The sequence below is a fragment of the Natator depressus genome, chromosome 13, assembly GCF_965152275.1.
Source record: "Natator depressus isolate rNatDep1 chromosome 13, rNatDep2.hap1, whole genome shotgun sequence".
Lineage (NCBI taxonomy): Eukaryota > Metazoa > Chordata > Testudines > Cheloniidae > Natator > Natator depressus.
Window position 1 is genome coordinate 35,920,206 of NC_134246.1, and position 17,078 is coordinate 35,937,283.

Genomic DNA, 17,078 nt, shown 5'->3' on the forward strand with positions numbered 1-17,078 from the left:
TCAGTCAACTGACACGAGCTCATGGGGCTCAGGCTACAGGGCTGAAAATAGCAGAGTAGACATTCCCATTGGGGCTGGAGCTGGGCTCTGAGATCCTTTCACTTCACCGGGTTTTAAAGCCGGTCCTCCAGCCCAACAGGGAATGTCTACACTGTACTAGCTGTAAATGAGGCTGAATCATTTTGAAGAGCAAATAAATTTGGGAAAATTTCAATCGACTATAGGACATAGCATGAACATTAAATTCGCAAAATGTATCTGAATAAATGTTTCATTGAGAATAATTTGTCACTAATACTTTCTCCTTGGATCTGAATGACCTTAGAAAAGGACTATTCTTTGCACTAGTTCTAGAATCCAGAATCTTTTCTACAGAAGAATAACTACATATATTGTCCTCTTTTCTTCTTTTCTACCCTCATCTGGTTTTATCTTGCATTTCTCTCCACACAGCAGGAAATGTCCAACCAAAGCACCGTGACCAAGTTCCTTCTCCTGAGATTCTCTGATGTTCGGGAGCTGCAGATTTTGCACTTTGTGGTGTTCCTGGTGATTTACCTGGCAGCCCTGATGGGCAACCTTCTCATCATCGTAGCTGTAGCCCTCGACCACCATCTTCACAGCCGTATGTATTTCTTCCTAGATATCTGCTACATCTCCGTCACCATCCCCAAGTCCGTGGTGAACTCCCTAACCAACACGAGACAGATCTCTTTCTCTGGCTGTGTTGCCCAAGTCTATTTTGGTATCTTTGCCTTTTCAGAGTTGGTCCTTCTCACAGTGATGGCATATGACCGCTACGTTGCAATCTGCCATCCTTTGCGTTACAGGGTCATCATGACCAGAGGGGCATGTGCACAGATGGCAGCTGGTTCCTTGATCAGCAGCTGTATTTATTCATTGCTCCTCACTGCTTATGCCTTCCTGTTACTTTTCTGTGGGTCCAGTGTTGTTGATCAGTTCTTCTGTGATATCCCACAGCTACTGAAACTCTCGTGCTGATACAAGTGCTAATGAAATAGTGGATATTGTATGTAGTGCTTTTGTGGGGTTATTTTTCTTAATCTCCATATTGGTGTCCTACATTCACATCTTTTCTGTTGTGCTGAGAATCCCCTCTGCACAGGGCAGGTATAAAGCCTTCTCCACTTGTCTGCCACACCGAGTTGTGTTTTCATTGTTTATCAACACTGGAATATACATGTACCTAAGGCCAGGATCAGAATCTTCCCCCTATCAGCGCATGCTGGCTACTATGTTGTATTCTGTGGTTACCCCAGTAATAAATCCACTCATTTACAGCCTGAGAAACAAAGAGATAAAAGAAGCTCTGGGCAAAATTTCAAGCAAGATATTTTTCACCAAGAGCCTTTTTACTTCTTAATATGTATATAGGTTAATATTCCCTCCCCCGTCCAGGGTCTCGTATTCATAAATGAATGGCGGAATTCCTTTCAAATGCAGAGATGCTTTTAAATTCACTACAGCAGCGGTTCTCAAACTGTGGTTCGGAACCCCAAAGTGGGTCCTGACCCCAATTTAATGGGGTCACCAGGGCTCACTTAGACTTTCTGGGGCCCAGGGCTGAAGCCTGAGCTCCACCGTCCAATGCTGAAGTCGAAGCTGGAGGGCTTCAGGTCTGGGCAGAGGGGCTCAGGTTGTAGATCCCTGACTGGGCCTGAAACCCTTGGGATTTGACCCCCTGCCCTGGGTGGAGGGGCTCGGGTGGGCTCAGGCTTCAGGTTGTGTAGAAATTGTTGTTGTCAGAAGGTTGTCATGGTGCAATGAAGTTTGAGAACCCCTGCACTACAGGACAGTGCTAAGGTACTGTGATGATGTGTATATTATGAAAACTCATGTACAGCAGAACACAATTCTGAGAGTCTTCATTACATGCTAAAATAAGTAATGTGTCTCTAAGCGGTGTTTAAACATGGTGCGTGGGACAGATATGGCAAGTTCCTGCAACAGCATTGAAAAAACCTGACTGCATTAAGTTTCAAAGTCTTTGGAGTCCATTGTAATGAATGCAAAGTTTGTGTAATATTTGTATATATTTGTATATATGAGGGGAAAGCAGTGGACGTGTTGTTCCTTGACTTTAGCAAAGCTTTTGACATGGTTTCCCACAGTATTCTTCCCAGCAAGTTAAAGAAGTATGGGCTGGATGAATGGACTATAAGGTGGATAGAAAGCTGGCTAGATTGTCCGGCTCAACAGGTAGTGATCAATGGCTCCATGTCTAGTTGGCAGCCGGTATCAAGTGGAGTGCCCCAAGGGTCGGTCCTGGGGCCGGTTTTGTTCAATATCTTCATAAATGATCTGGAGGATGGTGTGGATTGCACCCTCATCAAGTTTGCAGATGACACTAAACTGGGAGGAGAGGTAGATACGCTGGAGGGTAGGGATAGGATCCAGAGGGCCCTAGACAAATTGGAGGATTGGGCCAAAAGAAATCTGATGAGGTTCAACAAGGACAAGTGCAGAGTCCTGCACTTAGGATGGAAGAATCCAATGCACCGCTACAGGCTAGGGACCGAATGGCTAGGCAGCAGTTCTGCGGAAAAGGACCTAGGGGTTACAGTGGACGAGAAGCTGGATATGAGTCAGCAGTGTGCCCTTGTTGCCAAGAAGGCCAATGGCATTTTGGGATGTATAAGTAGGGGCATAGCCAGCAGATCGAGGGACGTGATCGTTCCCCTCTATTCAACATTGGTGAGGCCTCATCTGGAGTACTGTGTCCAGTTTTGGGCCCCACACTACAAGAAGGATGTGGAAAAATTGGAAAGAGTCCAGCGGAGGGCAACAAAAATGATTAGGGGACTGGAACACACGACTTATGAGGAGAGGCTGAGGGAACTGGGATTGTTTAGTCTGAGGAAGAGAAGAAAGAGGGGGGATTTGATAGCTGCTTTCAACTACCTGAAAGGGGGTTCCAAAGAGGATGGATCTAGACTGTTCTCAGTGGTAATGGATGACAGAAGGAGTAATGGTCTCAAGTTGCAGTGGGGGAGGTTTAGGTTGGATATTAGGAAAAACTTTTTCACTCGGAGGGTGGTGAAGCACTGGAATGCGTTATCTAGGGAGGTGGTGGAATCTCCTTCCTTAGAAGTTTTTAAGATCAGGGTTGATCACAGCAGAGGAGGGTAAGGCTGGCTCCCAGAGTCAAAGATTGGAGTGATCTAGCAGATCACTGGTCCTGATAACAACAGAGGGAAGCATCAAACCCTTCTTGCCTTCTTGCTGTTCTCCTGGGCTGTTCACGCACAGCCTCTGGCATGTAAGCTACTTGGATTGTGCAACCAAATGATACTAGCCAATATCTCCAGTCCCAGACACAATCCTACGAACCTCCTTCTTACAGTGTCCAGTTATGTCCACTGGATGCTGCATCAAACCCTTCTTGCCTTCTTGCCCCCAAATAGTTGGGTGTAAACATGCAACCTGGTCCTACCACTCCCATCTCCCATCTGGTTTGTAAGGCTTGTATGTGGTGTCCCATTGTCCCTCAAGGGGGTGGCTTCCCCACAATGGATTGAACGTCTCTCCACCATGGAAATATTATACACGGCAATTTTTTCAACCAAAAGTAGAAATAAGGCAGGGATGCCTCCCTGTCAAGTGGCTCTCCACCATGCACTGCTTGTAACATCAGAGAGGTCTAGCAAGGGAGATTATTCAGACCTCCCCATTGGCTAAATTCCTCTCTCTGCCCCATCTCACCGGCAATCAGGGCCCAGGAATTCTGGTGGCCTAAATTCAGCTTTTCTGGGGGAAGCTGGAGGGATATTAATTCCCCACTCCACTGGGATGGCCTGTTGTTCCCCAAACACTCAGGCAAGGAGAGCAGATTTCCTCTCCTGCCCAGCTCAGGGTCCATTACCTTTCCACAAGACAACAGGGAGTCAGAAACTGTGGGAAAACATCTCACCTCCTTCCTGGCTGTAGTTACTTTTGTCATCTGCCAAGCAGCTGTAGTGCACTTTACTTGGACATTTCCCACCCTGGGATAGGTGCTGTAGATTTGGCAGTGCATGGAGGTTGCCTCAGCATCCCTACATTTGGATGGAGACACTGCCCTCACCATGCTCTGTACTGCAACCCAGTCTCTGATAAGGATAGGCCACTTAGAAATGTATTCCTGATCACTGCACTTTGTGGAGTCTCATGCACCCTTTATCTTGTACTGTGTCATGAAGTTATCTCTTCTTCACCTTCTTGTGCTGGGTTGGATCACAGAAACCCCCTTTGGGACTGCCACCAAATGTGCTTTGACTACCTCTGAGTCTGTTTTCCCTGCCAGCTTAGGACTTCAGAGCCCTGCCTGGTTTGAGCCAGACATGCTTGCCTGCTGAAAACACAGACCCAGGTCTGAAACATGTCCCCTAAAAGCTGCAGGCTTAACTGAAAACAGCTTAAGAAGTGCTCCTGTCTCCAACACTCAGATGCCCAGATCCAAATGGGGTCCAAACGCTAAATAAATCCGTTTTACCCTGTATAAATCTTATACAGGGCAAACTCATTAATTGTTTGCCCTCTATAACAGTGATAGAGAGATTTGCACAGCTGTTTGCCCCCCCCCCCATTCCCGCCCCCCAGTACTAATATATACTCTGGGTTAATTAATAAGTAAAAAGTGATTTTATTAAATACAAAAGGTAGGATTTAAGTGGTTCCAAGTAATAACAGACAGAACAAAATAAAATAAAGTAAAATAAAATAAAACATGCAAGTCTATGTTTAATACAGTAAGAAAGTGTTTACAGATGAAATCTCACCCTCAGAGATGTTCCAGTGAGCTTCTTTTACAGACTAGGCTCCTTCTAGTCTGGGTCCAGCAATCACTCACACCCCTGCAGTTACTGTCCTTTGTTCCAGTTTCTTTCAAGTATCCTTTGGGGATGGAGAGGCTATCTCTTGAGCCACCTAAATACCAAATGGAGGGGTCTCCCGGGGGCTTAAACAGACTCTCTCTTGTGGGTGGAGACCCCTCCTCTCTCTTATGCAAAATCTAGCTCCAATATGGAGTTTTGGAGTCACATGGGCAAGTCAGATGTCCGTGCATGACTCAGTTTTTACAGGCAGCAGTCATTGTTTACATGCTATCTTGAACATCCTCAAGTAGACTTCTTATGTGGATTGTAGTCTTCCAAGATCCATCATCCATTAAGTGTTCCTTGATTGGGCACTTAACTTGCAAATTCCTTTCTAAAGAAGCTGACCAAATACCTTACTAAGGCTACTTAAAATCAAACAAGTACACAGCCAATATTCATAACTTTGAATACAAAAATGATACATGCATACAAATAGGATGAATATATTCAGTAGAACATAATCTTTGCAGAGATATGTTACAAGGCATAGGTAGCGTAAAACATATTCCAGTTATGTCATATTTACATTCATAAGCATATTTCCATAGAGCATTATGAGGTGCAACATCACACTTTTAATGAAGAAAGTTCTGTAATATTCCTAGCCGTGCCTTAGCCTATGTTCATTTGGGATTTGTGTCCTCAGAATGGGCCATGTTCTCAAATTCCTTAAATCTCCATTGTCATAAATATAAAGGGAAGGGTAAACACCTTTAAATCCCTCCTGGCCAGAGGAAAAACCCTTTCACCTGTAAAGGGTTAAGAAGCTAGGATAACCTCACTGGCACCTGATCAAAATGACCAATGAGGAGACAAGATACTTTCAAAGCTGGAGGGGGGAGAAACAAAGGTTCCCTCTGTCTGTGTGTTGTTTTTTCCGGGACCGGAGCAGGAATGCAGGTCAGAACTCCTGTAAAAAAAATCAGTGAGCAATCTAGTTAGATATGCGTTAGATTCTGTTTTGTTTAAATGGCTGAGAAAATAAGTTGTGCTGAATGGAATGTAGATTCCTGTTTTTGTGTCTTTTTGTAACTTAAGGTTTTGCCTAGAGGGATTCTCTATGTTTTGAATCTGATTATCCTGTAAGGTATTTACCATCCTGATTTTACAGAGGTGATTCTTTTACTTTTTCTTTTATTAAAATTCTTCTTTGAAGAACCTGATTGCTTTTTCCTTGTTCTGAAGATCCAAGGGTTTGGATCTGTGTTCACCTATGTAAATTGGTGAGGATTTTTATCAAGCCTTCCCCAGGAAAGGGGATGTAGGGTTTGGGGAGGATTTTGGGGGGGAAGATGTTTCCAAGCGGGCTCTTTCCCTGTTATATATTTGTTAGGCGCTTAGTGGTGGCAGCAATAAAGTCCAGGGACAAAAGGTAAAATAGTTTGTCCCTTGGGGAAGTTTTAACCTAAGCTGGTAAAAATAAGCTTGGGGCGGGTTTCATGCAGGTCCCCACATCTGTACCCTAGAGTTCAGAGTGGGGAAGGAACCTTGACATCCATAAATCCATTGTATACCCCTGGCCTCATTGACTTCATTGGAGCTATACTGGGGATCTGGGGAACTCACCTGATTTCTGTGGATCTACATTGATTTACCCAAGTTGGGGATCTGGTCCATTGATTTGAGATTATCTGCACTTAGAGCTATGCACAGATACAAAATTTATATCCGTGGGTGTGTATATCCACACATATAAAGTGGACCTTTGTGGAGCTGCAGGGCTCTAGTGACAATGTGTGAGACCAGCAGGGTCAAGGCCAGCAATTGGACCAGAAACTGCAGCGGCCAAAGCAGCAGAATGTTGGGCCTCCGCTCGCAAGAGCCAGCACCCAGCCCAGGCAGTTCTTCCATTATGGCTGTACTGCCCCCAGCACGACCCACGGGTGCAAGCACCAGGCTCACCAGCCGCTGTCCCTGGTCACGCTAGTGTGTGCATGGAGCTTGCATGCTCCCAGACAGCAGTTGCACGCCACAATTAAATGACGTCCAGAAGTGGACCTCCATGGTGCTGAATTTCTTCCATTGGCCCCTGTATTAGCAAAAGAGCGTGAGACATAAGGCCTGGTATGAGACAGTACGTGCTCACAGAATCTGGCAAGAACGGGACTAATATTGCAGAAATATACATTTCTAAGAAGTACTAGTCACAAGGTACTTACTCAAACACATTTTAATATTAAGTGGTACCAGAACATTCTGATATTAAGGATGGTACAAAAACATTCCCCAAGGACAACAGAAACATACTGATGGCTCCTAAAAGATAAGGTCAGGATAACAGTACTTTATAAAAATGTTTTAATTAAACCAACATGTAAAAGATAATGAATAATAACTAGCCATGTTAGAAGGGAGTAACTACAGTAACTATGACAGAGGGGCAATACTAACTTGTTTGTTTCGGGGTATAAAGTTGTTGGTGACACTGGGCATCATACTAGGTAACTCAGGAGGGTGGAAGGCCACGAGTGCCGAGGAAGCCCCCCCACGCTAGGCCCAGACAAACCAAAGTCTCTCCATTCCGTGAACTTTCTGTAATCCTGCCACACTATGAGGAAGCTAGTATAAAAACAGAGACAGAAAGCTGCAAAAACAGTTTAGAGCAGACAGCCTGCTCTCAGAGACAGCCTTCAGACAGCTCCGGCCAGGGTAAGCGTATAGATAAGAAAGGAATGTTTTGCACTAGGTTTCTGCAACACAGGAACGGATACAACCAAATAAGGCAGGGCTTACGTAATGAGGAAACATCTAATTGGCTGCTTTGGCTGTATTATTGTTCAGGGCAATAGGTAATTGGTTGTATATGCTTCTGTAGCTAAGTTGGGAAAAAAGGTATAAATTGTATGATGTAATCTGCAGTCGGAGCTGCAGGATTTGAGACAGCTGTGTCTCCTTGGGCCTGTTTGCAGCTGCAAATAAACTCTCTGCTTCTCCACCCCGTTGTGATTATTGGGTGACGCACACTGGGCAACAAACCCCTACTGTTGTTTGCCTTGGGCACTCTGTGCCGGCAACAAAGTTGTATTTCAGAGAGAGTATCTTTGTTTGGCCTTAGGGAGGAATGGAAAGTCCCACCGTTCACTGAGCTGGTCCATTGTTAAAATTATAATTGTATTAGTGGTCTGGTAGAGTCTGCAGAATACTAGTACCATGCTTTGTTGACAATAAACCTGGCTGAGTGCCTTTGTCCCTTAATGGATCTTGTGGTCATTCAGTCATTCGCATGAGGTCTGATGTGCCAGCTGTTTGTGCAGGGTTGGCGGGGCCACACAAAGGAAACACACACACACAGTCAAACATTTATTAACATCTAATCAGACTGGTGACCCTCACACGCAGCCAAAAATCCATTAACATATAACCACAGTCGGAACCTACAGCATTAGGCAATGTTGCTGCTGTTATTTATCTCACTCTGGATACTCTCAGCAACCATGATGCTGTATTGTGAGGAAGCCTCTGCACTGGCTGTTCATAGATTTGTATATTTTTAAGACCACAAGGAACCATTACATTAAGTAGACAGGCCTCCCATATAACACAGGTCTACCTATATTGAGTATAGGTAACTCAGGGCCTAATCTAATTCACATTCAAATCAAAGAAAGGTTTACCAGTGACTCCACCTGCCACAAAGCTGGCCCAGCAAAAGGGAATAGACCCCTTATATTCTGTGACCTGTGATCACAGTGATCCCTTCTGGCCTTGGAATAGATAGATAGATAGATAGATAGATAGATAGATAGATAGATAGATAGATAGATAGATAGATAGATAGATAGATAGATAGATAGATGCTTATGGGGATGGTTGGATGACTTATATAATGGCATCATAGAGAGTACACTTATAACATTTGCGGATGATACAAAGCTGGGAGGGGTTGCAAGTGCTTTGGAAGATAGGTTTATAATTCAAAATTATCTGGAAAAATTGGAGAAATGGTCTGAAGTAAATAGGATGAAATTCTATAAGGGCAAATGCAAAGTACTCCACTTAGGAAGGAACAATCAATTGCACACATGCAAAATGGGAAATGACTGCCTAGGAAGGAGTACTGTGGAAAGGGATCTGGGGGTCATGGTGACAGTTGACAAGAACGTCTGAGGAACAACGGGGGGTGGGAGGGAATAAACATGGGGAAATAGTTTTACTTTGTGTAATGACCCATCCACTCCCAGTCTCTATTCAAGCCTAAGTTAATTGTATCCAGTTTGCAAATTAATTCCAATTCAGCAGTCTCTCTTTGGAGTCTGTTTTTGAAGTTTTTTTCTTGAAGAATTGCAACTTTTAGGTCTGTAATCGAGTGACCAAAGAGATTGAAGTGTTCTCCAACTGGTTTTTGAATGTTATAATTCTTGACGTCTGATTTGTGTCTTGGGTAGAACCATAAACCTGGAAATCCTGGACGCCCCATCATCTCAGGCATTGGCACCCTGACAGCAGGATTGTCTGGCTATGTAGACTCCCTCCTCAGGCCCTACGCTACCAGCACTCCCAGCTATCTTCGAGACACCACTGACTTCCTGAGGAAACTACAATCCATCGGTGATCTTCATGAAAACACCATCTCAAAATGTGTTATGATATGATAAGTCTATAAAATCAAGAGTAGTGTGGAGAAAGTAAATAAGGAAGTGTTATTTACTCCTTCTCATAACACAAGAACTAGGGGTCACCACATGAAATTAATAGGCAGCAGGTTTAAAACAAACAAAAGGAAGTATTTTTTCACACAGTGCATGGTCAACCTTTGGAACTTTTCCCTGAGGATGTTGTGAAGGCCAAGACTATAACAGAGTTTAAGAAAGAGCTCGATAAATTCATGAAGGATAGGTCCATCGATGGCTAGTAGCCAGGATGGGCAGGGATGGTGTCCCTAGCCTCAGTTTGCCAGACGCTGGGAATGGGCAACTGGGGATGGATCACTTGTTGATTACCTGTTCTGTTCATTCCCTCTGAAGCACCTGGCATTGACTAATGTCGGAAGACAGGATAATGGGCTAGGTGGACCATTGGTCTGACCCAGTATGGCCCTTCTTATATTCTTAATAAAATGTTTCAATATTTCCAAGTCACAATTTTTTCAGAATTTCAATTCTGTGAAAAATTTCAAAATTTAATTTTGTTTATCCTCATTTGGAATAAAAAAAATGTTGAAATGCCAGCTTTTCCTGGGCGACAGGAATTCCGGTTATTTTCCAGCTCGGCTTTTATAACACTTATGCAATTCTAAGGTCCCAGCTACAGTAGCCCAAGTCAAACTACTTATAGGAAGGGGGACCAGTGATGACATAAAATATAATGGTTATAGCTGGCTCATTATAAAAAAAAATGTAAAATATTTTGAGTTCCTTTTCCCCCTACCAATTTCTAATATCAACATTTCTGAGAAAATATTTGGGAAATTCAGAAAAGGTTAACCACCCAAGGGCTCTTTTCTATAGAACTGAGATGTGTCCATTCATATTGTTTTTGTATTTTGTTTTTTCCCTAAAATATTAATATATTTTAAGGCCAGAAGAGGATTCAAGTAATAATAAAATAAAATTCTAAAAATGACATTTTTTCCTAATTTCTTTTGTTAAAATAAAAATATTAAAGGAAACATTTCATGGAAAAACAAAACTCGGTAAATTTCACCAGCACTATATTACACAAGGGAAACTTCTCCATTATGTCTGAGACACTACTTGGGAGATATTTCTCAGAGGCTTATGTGACTGAGGGAAAATTATTTGATTCTTTGAAAAAGATTTTCATTGCTATTTTCCTCAAAGCATCTTTCACCTCCTTGTTCCTGAAGCTGTAGATAATGGGGTTCAAGAGCGCAATTCCCACTGAATAGAAAAGAGAGAACAACTTGTCCACACCCATACCGTAGCTGGACTTGGGACGTACATATATGATAAAGGCAGTCCCGTAGCACAATGTCACCACGATGAGGTGTGAGGAGCAGGTCGAGAAGGCTCTACGCCTGCCATCAGTGGACCTAATTCTCAGGATGGTGGAGATGATACAGATGTAGGACACCAGGCTCAGAAACAATGGCATCATAAGGGCGAAGGCAGCACCCACGATGATCTGGATCTCAATCCAGTAGGTGTTCCAGCACACCAGCTTCAGCACCGGCTGGATATCACAGAAAAAGTGGTTGATCACATTGGACCCACAAAAAGGAAGTGTGAAGACAGAGGTTGTGTGTCCCATGGCCACCAGCGTGCCACAGATCCACGAACCACCTGTCAGCTGGATGCAAACCCTCTTATTCATGATGGCAGTGTAGCGCAATGGGCTGCATATTGCATTATAGCGGTCATAAGCCATAGAAGCCAGGAGAAAGCATTCAGTAATGCCGAAGAATAGAAAGAAAAACATCTGTACAGCACAACTGGAAAAGGAAATATTTTTATTCTCTGAGAGGAGGTTGGCCAGCATCTTGGGTAGAGTAACTGAGGTGTAACAGAGGTCCAAGAAGGACAAGTTCCTAAGGAAAAAGTACATGGGCGTGTGAAGGGTCAAATCGACATATATGACGATGATGAGGAGGATGTTGCCCAGCACTGTGACAATGTAAATGCATAGAAACACCACAAACAGAATGAGATTCATGTCTGGGTTGTTAGAGAAGCCGAGAATGACAAACTCAGTCACAGAGCTGTTTTTTCTCATTTTCTCCCTCAGCATATTTCATCCTGAGAAATAAAAAAGAAAACTTGTTAGTTTGATGTTTTAAATCAAGTCAAATTGGCTTCTCTCTCTCTCTCTCTCTCTCTCTCTCTCTCATGACTTGTCCCTATCACTCCACACATACATTCCTCAAACTGATATGGATCATGAAAGAGACCAATTCTCCTGTCACAAGACTGTCAATCCAGAGTCACTTCAAAAATGTTGACGGTTCGCTTTCTCCTCACAGTCACACCAGCTTTATATAGGTGTATGTTCCTAACCTCAGTAGAAATACAGTTTTATACTAGCATCAGAGGAACAAAACTTTGACCAACGAAATTATAATTGTATAAAACAGCTTCAATGGATTTACACTGGTGGAACTAAATGTCAAAATCTGCCTCCAGTCTCTTGGAGCATGTATATTAAAATAAAATATTACCCTTTACCAGATTCTCGGCTTGTGAGCGGCACAATCAGGAAAGTTAGGCCAATATACATTAGATGAGTACATAGACTTTCTTATCATAATGTCAATGCATGGCAATTCCAACTAACTACATGGGAACAGACATGGGGGTTACGTTATGCAATGTGCTACAGAGATGGTCTGCTTCTCTTCTCCTTTCCATGTGATTGACAACAGTCCATTGACTTCAGTGCCCTTAATCCTGGTCTCATTCACTCAGCCCCCTCTTTGGTCATGCCTCCACCTCTGTGCCCCTCTTTATCTACCCATTAACCTTCCCCATTCTAAACCTTTTCTGGTCCCTTTCTTTTCCACCAATTCTCCTCTTAGTGACACTAAGATAAATCAGGAATAGCTTCACTGGACCCAAGTGATTTGCACCAATATTATAGCATGGTAAGAAAGATCAGGGTCTGTGTTTCTCTCTATGGGTATGTCTATATTGCACAGATGTTTGGAGGTGTTTGGAGTACATACACTGTATGAGTCCCTTAGCACAGCAGTGTAGATGGTGAGGCATGGCTTACAGGAGTAGAGGAAAGACATTTGAGAGCCTTAGCATATGTACCCTACAGGGCTTTCAACATTCCTAAGCAGTGCTTGACCCACATACACTTTTATTTCTAGCAGTGTAGTGTCCTGCAGCCTCCGCACTGCTGGGAGCCTTTCACCACCACAGGCAACAAATTTGGAAATGGGGAAAAGCTCCGGCAGCTCCCTACAGCCTCCCATTGCTATAGCCTTTCACTGCCACACCCTGCAGTTAGGACACAGCATCCCTTTCCCTGTGGCATATAGATACATGTGTAGTTCCTGTACCCTACTCACTGCCACCAGTGACAAGATGTAAGACATCTAGATCATGCCTGGAAAGGGTGATTACCCTCTTGAATGTGTGCCCTAAAAAGGAATCAGCATTACTGAGTTCAGTTTTTTATTGTAATTTTATTATATTTAGCTACATATGAGGACTTCTCTTCAGTGACATAGAGTTGGTTTCTTAGGCTCTTTTGAAAGTCCCAATCTGATTTGAATAAATATTTTGAGAGTCTGCCAAATGTATGTGTCAGTCTACGATTATTTAGGGCATGTTTCTCCTCTCTCTTAAAGGGACATAAATCATGAATAACTACTGATACTGATAGAGCAATTCATTGACATTGATGCAGTTATGCCAATGAAAAACAGTAGTCAAGCTGTGGTAGCTTTACACCGATCCAATCAGATCCTCTTCTGATGGCACTGCGGTTCCATCAGTGGAAAACCAATGTAGATGAGCTCAGTATCGAGCAATCTGCCTGCCTGCTTCAGGGTACTAAGTATTTTTGGTAGAAAATGTGAATTTATGATGCATGGTAAATGCTGAGTTTTCAAAATTTCATTTAATCACAAATCAGGATGAAAGGCAAAGTCTCTGATTTTTTTAGGACGAATTATATATTTTTTAAAAATTGTTTGTATCTTATAAACACATATTGGAATGTTTCATTTCAATAAGGTCAAATAAGGTCAGTGTTATCATTTTGATTGGACCGGAATAGAATAGAAAAAAGCATTTTGATATTGTTATTTCAAAATGCAGACAAAATCAGTACGTTTCCATGTAAAATGTTTTGATTCCATCCAACCAGCATTTTCTGCAGGATAATTGTTGTGTTGGAATATTTTCAAACAGTTCTACAGTTAACTGCTGGAGAGTTACCCATGGCTTTAAGCTAAGTGGGATTGAAATCAGGGCTTTGAAACAGAGCACATTTCAGTTCAAGAAGTAATAGGGATTTCACAAGACTCATCTAGATTGAGCTCATTTAGAAGAATCCAAGGAAATAAACATAATTCTAGACAAATCAAGAAATTTCTCACCTGGTCTGTATCCCACATTTGTCTCCTCCCTGTGATTACCAAGGAATTCAGTCACAGGTGGAACTGGAATATTTAACAGCTTCTTTATAAGCCTCAGGGACATATACTTTTTTACACCCCAGATGCCTCATTATATGAAGCCATAACATAATTATTAAGAGAGTACTTTTGCTCCCATTATAATCAGTGCCAAACATCTGATGATTTCAACAGAGTAGAATATGGCATTGAATGTTTTGCATCTTAGGGACAGACATCCAGCTGGCACTTAAGCTCCTAAATCCCATGGGTACATTTTCCAGTCCCACCTCTAATACCTAAGCAAGGACCTCAGGGTTTGGTCCAAGTGCGGGGTGCTTCCAGCGAGAAGCCATTGAGTACATGCAATTCCCATCCAAGGACTTGCAGAATGGTTGCAACACACCACAGTTACAGGACTGGGCCCATAAAGGTTTCAACAAATGACAACAGCACCAGTCCAAAGGGAAGAGTCTTACAAACAATAATTCTTTGATCTACAGAAGCCTCAACATTTTCAGTATGAGTAAGATTGGCAGAAACTGGCCCTAATTAATTCAGGGTAAAATTTTCAAAACCTAAGTGACTTGGAGACTTCAGTACCATTAACATAAGAATATAAGAATATAAGAACAGCCTGACTGGGTCAGACCAAAGGTCCATCTAGCCCACTATTCTGTCTTCTGACAGTGGCCAATGCCAGGTCCCCAGAGGGAATGAACAGAACAAGTAAACATCAAGTGATCCATCCCCTGTCACCCACTCCAAGCTTCTGGCAAAATTTTGGAGGTGACTTAAAATACATCTACAGTACTGGCTGTTCATGTGTCTACATATACCTGTGTGGTTGTGCGATAGTTCTCTCTTGCCCACCATGAAACCCAGTATCACCTGTCTCAGGGTGAGTATGGGGTGAGTAAGCTAGCATGCCTGGGTGGTGTGAATAAGTACATGCCTCAGGCTGTGGAATGGCCCTGTGTCCATGCTAGTGTGCAATGTAGAAGGGGGAAGAGGTACTCACCAGGATTTGAGTTCCAATAGTCCTCTACCCCTTTCCCCCAGTGCATTGTACCCTTTTCTGCCTGACCCTTACCCAGTCTGTAATTGTCCCTGTCCCTCCCCCTCGATTTCACTGGCAGTGGTGAGCTGCAGTGCCTCACCAGAACACTTTTCTGCTACATTCTTTTGATCACTCCAGGTGAACATGGAACCTTCTCCTAGAGTGGCCACTTGGCCAGCTGAGCACACATGTGTGGCCACTGTACACGGATGTCCATGACTTCCCCTGGAGCAAGAAGAATGTGCACCTGTACAGGGAACTTTCATAGAGGCTGGAGCAATCAGAGATTCACTGGACCTTAGTGGAGAGACTCACAGGTGTGGTGGGCCAATGAGTTCGGAATCTGCCTGTTGCCATGGCCACTGGATCTCTTTGGGAACCGGCACCACCTCCTCCTTCTCCAGCTGGCACAAATGGTGCCGCTTTGGCAGAGAACCCAGGGCCCAGGAGACCAAGAGGAGACCACAGGAATCCCAGGACAACAACCTCCACCAGAACCCAAATCCCCTCACAGAGGGAACCACCTCAGTTTTCAAGAGGCGAACAAAGAGCCTGAAGCAGTCCTGGAAGCCCATCAAGTGACAAACCCCAAAACCCCACACAGGACACGTTGCTGGTTGTCCCCCATAGTCGTTCCCCCCTTCCCAGGGTGAGGTGGTAGGGAAGGGCAAGGAGACAGGTTTCAGAAACACTGACAGTTGTCCATCGTTCAGGGAATCTGTCCCACCGTGTTTTGTTTATTTACACATCCTTTTACAAAAGTTTCAGTTACACATCCGATATTTCAGTTTTAATAAACATTACAACTTTCCTTTATTTGTGTGTGAACCTTCCTTCCTAAGTATGGTGAACATAAGATGTTGTCAGGTTGGGAACTGGGCCCCATTATTCCCAGCACATTCATAAGAATAGTGTAACTGTCTGATGTCATCACACAGAAAGCATTTTTCTGTCCATTCCACCCTCACTAACCACCACCCCCAGGTCCATATATATCTCAAGTCCCAAGGATACGTGAGAGGGATGGGGGAAGTGCGTTGTTATGTGCTTAGGAAGCGCCAGTAGTTTTAAAAGCAGCAGAACTCACAACGAAGAAAAGGGGTAGATAAATGTCTTTATGGCTTAAATAATACAGAACAATGAGACACAATTCAAGTTTCAATGCAGGCAACCAGTGATGAAACAGCCCCTTCTCCCCCACAAACTACATACCCCCACAAACCTTGACCAGTTTCAGCCTTCTGTTAAGTGCTCCATAACAGCCACTTAGGGCACAGCTACACAGCAAATAGACCTCTGTGGCTCATCCATCCCTGCCAGCTCTGGCTCACACAGGACTCCGGCTGCGGGGCTTTTTTATTGCTGTTTAGACTTCATTGCTGTCTAGTCTGGATTCGGGCTGGACTCCGGTCTCTAGGAACCTGCGAGGTGGGAGGGTCCCAGAGCCTGAGCCTGAAAGTCCAGCCCGAGCCTGAAAGGCTACACAGCAATGAAACAGCCTCACAGCCCGAACTCTGCGAGCCCGAATCAGCTGGCACAGGCCAGCCATGGATTTTTCTTTGCTGTGCAGACATGCCCTAGGTGCACTTAGCACTGCCAAAGAGTGAATGGTGAAAGAAAAGAATCTTGGTGAGTCATTCAGACCAATTGAGTGTTCCCCATTCCAAAAAGGTTCATGAACAAGTGAGAACATAAACACAAAGAGATTTGCAATCTGATTGCAATACAATGTGGCTGCCATGCTACACGCCACAAACCCTACCCTACCACAATAGAGGCACCCTGCAGTAATTGTCTGTAATGGATGAATAGTCACAGGAACAAATGGCTAATGACCATCAGCTACAAGGGAACAAAATGCTCACAGAGCGATTAGTGCCAGTGATCCCTCATGCGTTTCTCCAACAGCCGCAAAGATTGTGAAAGTTTGCTTTGGAACAGGCAGAAGAGGTCGTGCCAAATACATGCACAAAAGTCATCCCTGATTTCTCTTGCCCACTTGCAATCCAGATTAGTCTGCATGTGGCTGGTATCTGGCTGCCTGTAGACTGTTTGTGAACCAGACATGCTCTCTGCCTACTCTGCACGGAAGTTCTCCTGCTTACCCTCACACAACTCG

General features: G+C 43.7%; 2 pseudogenes; one reads left to right on the top strand and one right to left on the bottom strand.

Moving 5' to 3' along the window:
* The first annotated feature begins 459 nt into the window (after positions 1-459).
* On the top strand, positions 460-1,384 carry LOC141997582 (olfactory receptor 14C36-like; annotated as a pseudogene).
* A 9,208-nt stretch (positions 1,385-10,592) lies between these two features.
* LOC141997087 (olfactory receptor 10C1-like) lies at positions 10,593-11,571 on the bottom strand (annotated as a pseudogene).
* Between the last annotated feature and the right edge of the window lie 5,507 nt (positions 11,572-17,078).